The sequence below is a fragment of the Protopterus annectens genome, chromosome 10.part0, assembly GCF_019279795.1.
Source record: "Protopterus annectens isolate FY-2018-M chromosome 10.part0, PAN1.0, whole genome shotgun sequence".
Taxonomy (NCBI): Eukaryota; Metazoa; Chordata; order Ceratodontiformes; family Protopteridae; genus Protopterus; species Protopterus annectens.
This window is the reverse complement of record NC_056744.1, coordinates 996,020,306-996,032,594: the sequence shown is the minus strand read 5'-3', so window position 1 is coordinate 996,032,594 and position 12,289 is coordinate 996,020,306. Positions and strand designations below refer to the sequence as shown.

At 41.4% G+C, this 12,289-nt stretch overlaps 1 protein-coding gene and 1 long non-coding RNA gene across 2 annotated transcripts in view; both read left to right on the top strand.

Moving 5' to 3' along the window:
• LOC122813440 (AP-1 complex subunit mu-2-like) overlaps window positions 1-12,289 on the top strand; it is a 1,149,616-nt gene that overhangs the window by 52,120 nt on the left and 1,085,207 nt on the right. The gene's annotated exons all lie outside the window — the stretch shown is intronic.
• On the top strand, window positions 5,501-7,633 carry LOC122813441. The gene is made up of 3 exons (XR_006366684.1): window positions 5,501-5,565; window positions 5,648-5,784; window positions 7,327-7,633. It is a non-coding gene; the product is annotated as an uncharacterized LOC122813441 (long non-coding RNA).

Below are 12,289 nucleotides of genomic sequence, written 5' to 3'. Positions count from 1 at the left end.
TCTTTGCCTAAGAAACATATGCTTAAAATGGCAGAGGATTTGATTACTATGATTAGGGGTTCTATGCCCCCTCCTGATAAGAGGCCTAGGGTGGAACCTGAGTTTGAGAGTTTTGAGCAATGCTCGGAGGCTTGAGTCTTCGGCTGAAGACTTGCAGGAGTACCCTCCTTATTCTGATTCTGATGTGGATGATTCTACTCCTTCTGCTTCTCCTCCTGAGGATTTTTCATTTTCAGAGACTCTGCATTCCATGAGGGAGCATTTTAAATGGGAAGGTCAAGCTTTCTCTGATTCCAGGAAAAGGCTTAGGGAATTCTTGTTTTTACCCCAGCATAGGCCTTTAGCTATACCTCCTGTTTTGAATGTGGTGGAAGATGTGTTTGCAGAGGCTTCCCTGAATCCTGATTCTTTGCCTCCTGCCCCAGTTAAACCGGATAGGTATTATAGGGTGCCTGAAGCTCATAAGTATCTTTTAAGAGTCCTAGGGCAGACCCAGAAACTGTCTCTCAGGGGCCTAAAGGTGTGAAGGCCTCAGTTGTTAAAAATCCTGTCCCTCCTGATAAAGAGGCAAGGGCTTTGGATAGATGGGGAAAGAAAGTGTATACTTCTTCCACTTTAGCCATGAGGGCGTTGAATTGTCAGTTTCACATGTTAAAATATCAGAATTATCTTCTTTCACAGTTGAAATCTAAGGTGGATGCTCTGGCTGAAGGTATTGAGTGTAAAGAGTTGCAGGATTTAGTTCATGTGTCTGAACAGGTAGGTAAACATTCCTTGCAGTGTGGTTTTGATGCTGTGCAGGCCTCCTCCAGGGTGGCTGCCACTGGTTCTGTTCTTCGTAGGCACGCCTGGCTGAGAGATCAGAATTTAGCTGAGCATGTTAAGACAAGGATTTTGGATGCTCCTTTACAGTCTGATGTGTTGTTTGGTTCGCCTGTGGAAGCAGTTTTGAAGAAAATGGAGGACAAGGCTAAGTCTATGCAAACTGTTAAAGATTTTTGCAGGTGCAGCCTCCAAGTTTAGTAGAAATTGGCCTACTAAGGGATGGACTTATCCTGCTTATGATTCCCAGTCTAGGGGTAGGTCTAGACGTGGTAGGGGCAGAGCTCAGGGTTCTTTTAGGCCTAGGACAGGGAGTTCCCCTGCTCAGACTTCTGCTGAGGGCAGGGGTCAGTCCTTTCGTAAGCAGACCCAATGACCTACCTTTTCAGCTGCCAGTACATTCTCGCCTGGCAGCACCTTTGGGAGGAAGGCTGTCTCTTTTCAAAGAAAATTGGGATTTAATTACCCAAGACAGATGGGTTCTGGATATTATTCACCACGGTTACAGGTTTTATTTCCATACCTTGCCTCCTTTCAAAGGCATGCCAGACATTCCTCCTCTTCAAAGGACAGAGACTCACAAGCAAATTTCTCTGTTGCTCCAAATAGGGGCCATTCAGTCAGTTCCTGTGCCGAAAGGGGCCTAGGATTTTATTCTCGCCTGTTCCTAGTACCAAAGAAGGGGAACACGTGGAGACCAATTCTGGATTTATCTATCCTCAACACTTATCTGGACATTCCCAAGTTCAAAATGTTGACGTTACAACAGCTTTTACCTCTGCTGGGCAAAGATCACTGGATGGTAACTTTAGATCTCAAGGAAGCTTACCTTCATGTGCCAATCAGACTAAGTTGCAGGAAGTATCTGCGTTTTCGAGCTGGAAATTCTCATTATCAGTTCTCTGCATTGCCCTTTGGCTTATCTACTGCGCCCAGAGTATTCACAAAGGTTCTGGCTCCAGTGATAGCTTACTTCAGGCTAAAAGGAATCCAAATCTATCCTTACTTGGACGACTGCCTGATTCTGGCTCAAGAAAAAGAAGATCTTCTACAGCATCTGGAATATGTCATAGCAGTGCTAAGATGCCTAGGGTATTCTGTGAACGAAATAAAGTCCAGTCTAGTACCCTCTCAAGACATGTGCTTTCTGGGTGTGAGACTGAATACAGCAGCCCAGATGGCCTTTTAACCCCGGACAAACAAAAAGAATCTTTCCAGTTACTTCCATCATCTATCTCTTCAGTCCGGGCTGACTGCAAGGACAGTCCTTCAAGCCTTAGGGTTCATGGCATCTTGTATTCTGGTGCTTCCCAATGCCAAACTGCATATGAGGAAGCTACAATGGTATCTCAAAATCTGTGGACACAGCACTGCCAGGATTTGGACACTGTCATTCAAATAATACCTTGCATTCAAAAGGAATTTTTGTGGTGGGCTCAGGAATGTCACCTAAACAAGGGACTCTCTGTGACCCGGCCAGAGGCAAGTCAGATTCTAACGACAGATGCCTCAGATGTTGCTTGGGGAGCTCATCTAAATGGAAAGTGGATACAAGACAAGTGGCCTGCCAGACTACAGCATCTACATATCAACATGAAAGAGATGTTAGCAGTTCAGTTTGCATTAATTGCTTTCAAAGAGTTACTTCTTCCAGGGCAGGTGTTGATTCTAACAGACAACACAACTGTCATGTGGTACATCAACAAACAAGGGGAACACATTCTTACCCATTGTGCAGACAAGCAATGATTTTATGGGAGACTGCTCACTCTGCAACTAACTCTTCAGGCAAGGTTTCTGCCGGAGCACAGAACTCCTTAGCAGATGTATTAAGCAGACAAATCATGGATCCCCACGAGTGGAAACTGGATCTTCATGTATTTCAAAATTGACAGTGTCATGGGGAACTCCAGACATAGATCTGTTCGCTTCTCCACTAAACCACCAGCTGCCAAAGTTTTGCACGAAGGATTTCATCACACAGCTTGGAAAGTGGATGCTCTTTCTTTCAGTTGGAAAAATCTTCATGTGTATGCCTTTCCACCTCTGCCTCTTCTTCCAAAGGTGCTTCTAAAGGTCAGACAAGACAAGCCAAGGATGATTTTAATAGCTCCAGACTGGCCTCGGCAGCACTGGTACCCATTACTGAGGAGTCTGGTAAGGAAGCCTCCATGGCCTTTACCCTTGATTCCACACCTGTTGTCTCAGAGGGACGGTCATCTGCTCAATGTCAAGCTTCACTCTCTACATCTAACAGCCTGGCATATTCTGTTTTGAAAGACAGCAGGTCTCAGCTTCCTCAACAAGTTTTAAATGTGATTATGGAAGCCAGAAGACCTAGTACAAGGAAAGTGTAGAAAAATGGAAGAGATTTTTGTTTTGGAGTGCAGCAAACAATTTGGAGATTACTGAGCCAAATTTGAGTGTGGCTCTTCAATATCTTACTGAGTTACTGGACAAAGGTTTGTCTTTCTCTTCCATTAAGATTCATGCTGCAGCAATTTCAGCTCACTATGATTGTGACCCACCATTGTTTTCGCATCCTTTGTTCAAGCAATTTCTTAGAGGGGCAAAGAATATAAGACCCCACGTAGAGCTCCTACTCCTGCTTGGGATCTCAATTTTGTGTTGGAGAAACTTACTCTACAACCTTTGAGCCTCGCGGCTACTGCTGAATTGAAATACTTGTCATGGAAGACTGCTTTTTGTTGGCCATTACTTCTGCAAGAAGGGTTTCTGAGTTGCAGGCCCTTATGGCAGTGGAGCCTTTTGATTTTTCATAAGGATAGGGTATCTTTACGTACTAATCCTTCCTTTATGCCTAAGGTGGTTTCTAGTGTGGCTTTAAACCAAACTATTCATTTGCCTACCTTTTATGCAGATCCCCAAAATAAAGGGGAAAAGATTTTGCACACTTTAGATGTACACAGGCTATTGCGTTATTATTTGAGCAGGACTAAGGATTTTAGGCAGTCTCAGCAGTTGTTTGTTTCTTTTGCTTTGAGTTCAAAGGGCAAGCCTGTGTCAAAACAAACTATTTCTAGGTGGATTGGGTGTTGCATTACATTTTGTTATTCCCATCATGGCAAGGAGATTCCAGCTGGGATTAGGCCTCATTCCACTAGGGCTACTGCCACTTCCACAGCATTTCTAAGGGGTGGCAACTAAGGATATTTTGGAGGCAGCTACTTGGAGTTCAGTGCATACTTTCTCTAAGCATTATCACCTTCCTCTCTACTCTAAGTCTAGGGCTGGTTTTGCCACAGCTATTTTGCAAGGCATGTTGTCAGTTCCTGCTTCCTTATGATTTGCCAGCCTCCCTTACCTCTGCTTTGGGATTCTACCCAATAGTTAGGACTGCAGCAATGTGGAATGAAGAACATAGTACAGTTTTGTACCTACCATAAATGTAGATGTTCGAGGATCCACATTGCTGCAGTCCAATTTACCCTCCCTCCTTTCCCTCTGTGTTTAGGGGTGGTTGTGTAGGTGAGGTTATATTCTGCTAATTGTGTATATATTGTATATATATTTCTTGGTGCAGGTACTTTGGGCGTTTTTTTTGGTCGTTGGCCTTATCTTTTCAGGGTCTTCTGACATCTGGGGCAAGAAAAGACTGAGGATATGACGTCGGTCATGCGCATTAGTACCCTGACGTACTGACGTCAGTCTAATGCGCCCTGACCGACGTCAGCCATATACTTTGGTATTCGGGCCGACTGGACAGCGGACTACCCAATAGTTAGGACTGCAGCAATGTGGATCCTCGAACATCTACATTTATGGTAGGTACAAAACTGTACTTTTGTCATTGTCAACCTATCGATCATTTGTGAGTCAGTATTGTGGGTTTTCTTTTTTTTTTGTAAATATTTTTATTCATTTCCAAAAACAAGAAAACATGAATGCAGGTTATTTATGACAGTGAAGTATTTACAAGTTATTTGAAAAGGTTAGCTAAAACCTCTAAACAGATATCAAACATTAAAACCAAAATAAAGTATTTACAAGGGTGTCTATTGTTGGCATATAATTGACTTTCTATACAATTGTTTCCTGATTATAATCTGCTACAGTCATTACTCTCCAGTATTTCAGTTACTTTTTGCCATGCTATATATAATGATGTAGTTGTGGGTTTTCGATGGAGGGTTAGGCTTCACTGTATATACACATTTTGTGTGTGCGCTTATCTAGATTATAAATAAATATGCGTAAGGATTTACAGAGAGAGAATTTCTAGTTATTTCTATATCTTCTGTATGTACTTTGTCTACATGTGTATTATATGTTGGGGGTATTCTGAAATGAGAAGCACTCTGCAAAGCATTACTTGATGCGATTGGGTGCTTTTTCCCAAACATTCAGAGTTCCACAGAATGGGGCTAAGTAAAGTGCCTCGATAAGCAGCTAAACTAAATGTTGGTGAGTAGCAGTTGGTGCATAACATTTGTAAGACTCGTTATGTGGTTTATATGTTAAGCGTATAACAAAAATCATGTAAAACATTAATCACTGTATTGACATACGTTTGAAGAAGGGAAAGCATTTTCAGTATTTTTCTAACAGTTTATTTACATTCATTCTGCTTGTTATTTGTTATGGTCTGTCTTCCAGTTTTATTTTGTTTTTTGTTTTACTGTTTGCTAACCAGGAATGTGGGTGTACTATTTTTTCAGCCACAACTGAACTGAACAGTTTCATTACCTTTTTAAATGTGAGAAAGTGGCCTGTGTTGAACAGGTAAGGAAAATAGCTCCTTTAAATGCTCATGTTGAAAAGATTATCTTCTCACATTTAAATTTGCTCTTGGTGGACTCTGTAGGTTGTTGCTATCCAGCTTGTTGCAGAGGGGAATATGATACCTGATTAACTGATTACTGGCAGGTGAATGACTCCAGATGAGGAGCCTTGAACAAAAGCAACATAGTGTTCCTGTTTCTAGGTAACACAGTTTTAAAGGTCTGTGTTGAAGGCTTTTTTAAAGGTTTAACTTAAATGTATCTGTAACGTTTTTAGGTTTTCTTGTTAAAATGAGTGTTAAACTGGAGTATAGTGCATGTACCTGCAAGTATCCTGCCTTAATTGTCACATCCCAACAAGATGCACTGATGTAATTATCAGGGCGGTTAAATAATATAGATAATTGTTAGGTAGTTTAATAATAGGGATAATTGTTAAGTCTTTATTTTTTTGCTAGTTCATTAACAAACTGCTTAACTGTTCTCTGATTGGCTGTTGTGCCTGTCATTTGTCATTGTGCTTACTTTGACTATTCCTGCCAATAAAATACAATGACATGTGATGACAAGCATTTTAAATATATATCTGTGTTTGGTTAGAGTTTCTTTAAAATGTTTTATTGTAAGATGAATACACAAAGAGGGGACTTTTTCTTGACGATAGATGAGAGATTGCATCCATGAAGATGTCACCAGCATTACAGGTGTTTAATTTAAGCACTTCAAAAACTTTTGAACATGATCTTTAGAAATGTTCACAAGGAGAATAATTTTTGTGGAAATTGAAAGAACTGAAATACACATGGCATCCTTTTTTGCCCTTATGGGTTTTGATGGTAATTTGTCTTACTACTATTTTACTATGCCTTTGTAGTTATGCAATATTTTACTGTCTGTATCTGTAGGTTTACCTCTTAAATAAGTTTGTATCTTTATATTTTCTGTAGCTATGGAGACTGGTGGTATCTCTGTAGGTATACCCCCCCTTCATTAACTGTTTGTAAGGATTACTCATGATGAAATTTAAGAAGTATATTTTTGGAAAGCCTTTTTACTATTTCCTGATCAGGTATGTACATTTGTGTGTGTGTGTGAGTGTGTGTGTGTGTGTGTGTGTGTGTGTGTGTGTGTGTGTTTCAATGTGTCACTGTCTTTACTTCTGTTTTGTTTTATTTTAACTTTTTATGCAGGTTTAGTGTAATTTTAATTGTGTTGGGGTATGGTATGTGTTTCCATTACCTTTTCTTTCCCCTGATTTACTGTTTTTGTCTTGGGGAATTTCTATATTTAATAGTTTGTTTTCTAAATGACTTTTCAAGGTCATTTGTTCTGTAAGGGTTTTCTCAGGATGCCTCATTGATTTACTGTAACTAACATGCCTTGTGTAGTCTTTTCTCCATCTACAGCTGTAGACTCGACCATAATTAATATGATCAAGGCAAATCCTACTGGCTTGTCCATGTAGTTCATTCAAGCTTTAGCTGGCTTTCAAGCTGTTAACGCTGAGATGGTGAACCTTTCTAGGCCTGTTGTTATGGTCTGGGTAGAGTCCCTCAAGTAGGTTCCTTTGACATCACTGTCATTGTCTGTTGGTGCTTGTGTACTGGTGAAACAATTACAGGCAAATAAGAGGTTTGTAGTTAACGTGTCTGCAAGTTCTTTTGGTCATCCATGTATCTGTGGTTGGTAAGGATAGTAATTCTGTACAGTGAATAACCTGATCAGTTACCCAAGTGGAAGTTTGTCCATTTATTTTTTTCAGGGCCTTCCCTACATATAGGTGAACAAGACGATCGCCTAGGACACCCTGCTTGTCGTTCTTACAGTGGCGGACTTTCCCTATTTATTTTTGAAAGCGATGTTTCATCGATCTAAAAAATAAATAAAGCACTTTAAAAAAAGAAGAAAATGCTTCCACGAACACTGGGTAGTCCAGGGGGTGGTGCTAAACCTGACTAACTTTCTCAACACTGCAAGGTCATTGGAGTGAAGACCTCCATAGCTTTCAACTGTAAGCGTAAAGATGAGCATGAAGGAAACTTTTTTTTATCGATACTACCTGAAATAAAACCCTGGGCATTTTGCCAAGTTATGAACAGATACAGGTGTAGCATTCATTTTTTGTGTTGGAATGGTACTAAGGCATGATCATGCATTTTGGGTATTAAATGTCATCCATTCTGTAATGGTTCTTCTGCTTGACCACACAAATCTAGATCGAGCATTTTTTTTTTTTTTTTTTTTTGTAATATTGGAATGGTACTGAGAACTTACGGTCTTAATATGTTACCATAGCTTTCAACCTCTTAGCACAAGAAATCTGGACCAAAAATAGGGACATATTTTAAATATTGCTCTTATAAACTTAAAATGTTGCTAAAATAACAGGATTTGCATTAGTGTGCTTTTTCTGAAAGAAACAAAGTCTGAAATTTAAAACGTTATGTCATTATTTAGTGACTTCAGTGATTTGCCTAAAAACTAAAAATTTTAAGAGGAACAGACCAAAGATATGAGCTAAAAATGAGGACAGTGTAGAGGTATGCATGTTATTAGACACACTTAACTGTTTAACTGTGTATGCAGAAAAAAATGTTTTGAAATAATCTCAAAAAAAAACCTCCTGATAATCCAGTATTCACTTCTATGTCCAATTTAGCTAAGACTGTCTCTAGAGTGACCCTCGTAACTCTGAGTATTTGTTGCCACATTGTCTACCTCTGAGATGCTGATTCTGACTCTCTTGCACATCAGTTACAGGTTCAGATTCCATCATGCTGTATAGGCTGTGTATCTGTGTTACACTGTACAACAGTTGTTTTTAAGTACATTCTCTTGCATTTTGTGGCTGTCAGCCTGTTGTGTACACATACTGCATGATTGTTCTTATGGGATTTTGTCCAAAATTTTTCTTTGCTCCAACACTTGTTATCATAATGCAGAACTTTCCTGCATTTGAAAAATGGCAGCCTTTGAGTAGGGTTTCATCATTTGCTGTTACGATTCCATGGCATCCTTGTGTTTTCATGTACTGTGTGATTGTAATGCTTTAAGGTCTTGCATTGTGGCTTTGTACTTGGCTTATACACCACAGTATTTCATGCCTACACTGTTGTGCTGTATATTTCCTGTTCCTACTTTATAGTGCCATGTTTGAAATTAAATCCCTCATAAAATAGTAATTTTCCCTACATCCCTGTGTGTCATTGACAAACAGTTAATATTGAGCTTTACCGTAGGTGATGTCATCATAGTTATAACATGCTGGTGTTTCCATAGACTTAAATGGATACTGTAAAGCAACGTGCAGAACTCTGTCCATTTAAGTCTATGGACACACCCCCATGCTATGTCTTTCCAGTGACATCAGCAAATGGTACAGTAGAGTTATGGTCATATCCTTAATAACAAGTTTACAAAGCTTATTAGGAAAAGTGACAAGTTTTTAAATATGTAGTGTAGGGGGGCTACTATTTGGGATTTCAGTTTAAATGTAAGGGGTGGGGATGTCTAATGAGAATGAGTATGGAATGGAAACTTCTGTCCATATTTCTGCTTTGTGCACCTTAAGATGTGCAGCTCTGTCCAACTATTATGAGTGGTTCAGTGAAGATATCTTTTGTCTTGGCCTGGAACGGGTTCCAAATTCTTATAGTGCAAAATGACTACAGAGCCTAGAGCCAAACCTGCCTGGGAGACCCTCCATATGTTTGGACACTTTCTTTCCCAGGGCAACAAATAAGAAGATGCAGTCAAGGTGATGTTTAAATATCTGCCATGTTTCTTCTCTTTCCAAATAAAAAGTAGATTGTATCCGGGTTGAAATGCTTTGTGACCAGCTTTTCGAATTTTAAAACCAGGTTGTTGAAATCACAGGCAGACACTTTTTGTTTGGTTCAAGTGGCCTGGCACATAGCGTGTACTTTATAGATTGGTAATTGTGAGTGAAAAACACCACCAGCATCAGTAGTACTGGCAGAGGAGGAGATAAAAATACCTGCACTGCCTTTCTCCTATTGTAAACACTTTTAGAATATTACATAAACTGTAAACTGCGGTGGTGGTGCTGCGGTAGCATTGTCGCCTCACAGTTAGACGTTGCCCGTTTGATTCTCAGTTAGAGCGTCTTCTGTGTGGCGACATGTGTGAATGGGCGTTCCTTCATTGAAGGTTGTGCATTAGGCCTGGCAAGCCAGTACGTAAAAATCTACTGCCAATCATTAGCGGACCGGAGTTCCGCTGTGGCGACCCCCTAACCACACCCACAACAACATTATGTAAACTGTAATAGTGCCATACTGAAGAGTATTACATTATTATGTTGTTGTTGTATCTTTCAGCTTTTCCCGGTTAGGGGTCGCCACAACGGAACTCCGGTCCGCTAATGATTGGCAGTAGATTTTTACGTAACGAGTTGCCAGCCCTGACGTACAACCTTCAATGAAGGTACGCCCATTCATGCATGTCTCCACACAGAAGACGCTTTAGCTGAGATTCGAACAGGACAACGTCTTACTGGGAGGTGACAACACTACCGCAGCACCATGTGAACTGTAATAATGCCATATTGAAGAATATTACGTTATGTAATCTGTAATAATGCCATATTGAAGAATATTACATTATGTAATCTGTAATAATGCCATACTTATGTAAACTGAAATAATGCCGTACTGAAGAAGTTAAAAGGTGAAAATTATTGTAGTCCTTTGAATAGTTTTAATTTTGTACTTTTTGCAAAAGTGTTTGCTAGGGTATAAATTTTAGATCTAAAGTAGTTTACTTCATTTGATCTTCAGCCTGTTGGTCCTCGGATCCAACACGGCCCCATTTTCCGGCTACAGCTCTGAGCTCCATGCTCCTCCCCCTACACATAATGCACCCAGTCTCCATTCTCCCTTCAGATCTCGTTTGCCGCCATAGCGATAGCAATGTGGTCCAAGCTCCAGAGTTTGTTGTTGGGTAAACTGTCTAAAGATTTTTGAATTTCTTCCTTTTGAACCTTTCCTGTATGTTCTCGGTTTTCTCCATAGCTAATCCTTCCTCTCATAGGCTTTTCTCTTCCTCCTTCTTTTCTTTAGAGTGTATGTTGGCTTAGATCCTGTGTTTTGACATGGCGGACACTCCAAAACCCAGATTTAAGACATGCACAGAGTGTGGCCATAAGCTTTCCCCGGTGGATGACCACACTCTGAGTGTGGTTTGTTTTGGGAGTGGCTCACCTCCAGTCCCCCTGTCTTATTTGTGCTGGGTTTAACCCCAGAGCCCTTAAGGACAGGTGGGACAAAGTAATTGTGAGGGGCCTTTTGCCCTGCACAGCTGGGACGGATGTAGGCTTCCCCTCTCACCGGCTATCCCAGCCCACTTTGGCGGCATCCTCCCACTCCACCCAGAGCTTTTCTGAAGCGAAGATGAACAAGATGATGTGGAGATTTATCCACACTCATATTCAGATGGGGGTCTTGCCAGGGTCTTCCCCTACCGGAGCAGGCACCTTCCAACCAGTATTCAGACCTATTAGTCCTTCTCCAATCTGACCCGTGGTTTCGAAGCTGTTGGATCCGAGGACGGTCGGAGTTGAGGAGTTGGCGCCGATAGTACCCTGTACCTTGATACCGACCAGTGCCCTGAGTGTATCTGATCTGACAGGGTCAGATCCAAGCTCTCTGAGCCGTAGCCTTAGGGTTGGATTGAAGGGGGGTGCCCTCTGGTCTGGGCTTGTCGGAAAGGAGCATTCCACTCTGCATCTCAGCTCCAAATCCCCAGTTGGATCAGAGGGGTATTTTCTCCACCAGTTCATAGGTTGGTACTAGGCTATCAGCCCTAGGGCCTATACAAGCCTAGCCATAACAATTCCCTGGCTATTTCTTCCCACATTATTTACTTTCCTGGACCCCTGTCTAGCAGGGTGACTGACGTGATCCCTGGGGTGAATTTCCTTTCTCCCATCCAATCGTCAAGGTTCCTCTTGAAGAGGTCCAAAGAGGCACTCTGCTTGACATGTATGGGCAATCTATTCCAGAGTCTGGGGAGTCTCTGGGTCAGGAACCTATCCCTCCAGGATGTTTTGTTTATTGTGATGACAAGGTTTAGATCCCTGGAGCGTGTAGCTCTGAGGGATTGGGATTTCTTTAAGTGTAGCATGTCCAACAGCTCTGGGTTTGACATGGCCTTGTATGTTAAGCAGAGATCGCCTCTGAGTAGACGATATGCGACATAGCTGGAGTTTTTTAAGGCGGTCAGCGTAGGGCGTCTGCTTTAGGCCTGTGATTTTTTGTGAGGTATTTCTGAGGCCTTTCCAGTTGTTGCAGATGTCTTGAGAGGTACATACCAAATGGGGCGTTGTATTCTATAATGGGTCTAATGAGGGATGAGTACAGTGGGACAATGACCTCCTTTTTTCTGGATGAAAAGCCCTTCGTGATGAGGTGTGCCACATAGAAGGATTTCCTGACTGTTGTGGCAATGTGGTTATCGAAGGTGAGACCACTGTCCACCTGTGTCCCTAAGTCTCTTATCACACTTTCTGTGTTTAGTGTACTGCCACCTATATGGTAATTCATGGATACATGTTTTTTCCCAAAGGGGATAACAATACATTTCTTGGCATTGAGCTTGAGCCCATGGCTCTGGCACCAAGCATATGTTTCTGTAAGGCCCTTTTGTAGAGTATCCACATCATTTGGGGATTCAATAATGGCTCCCAGTTTGCAGTCATCTGCAAA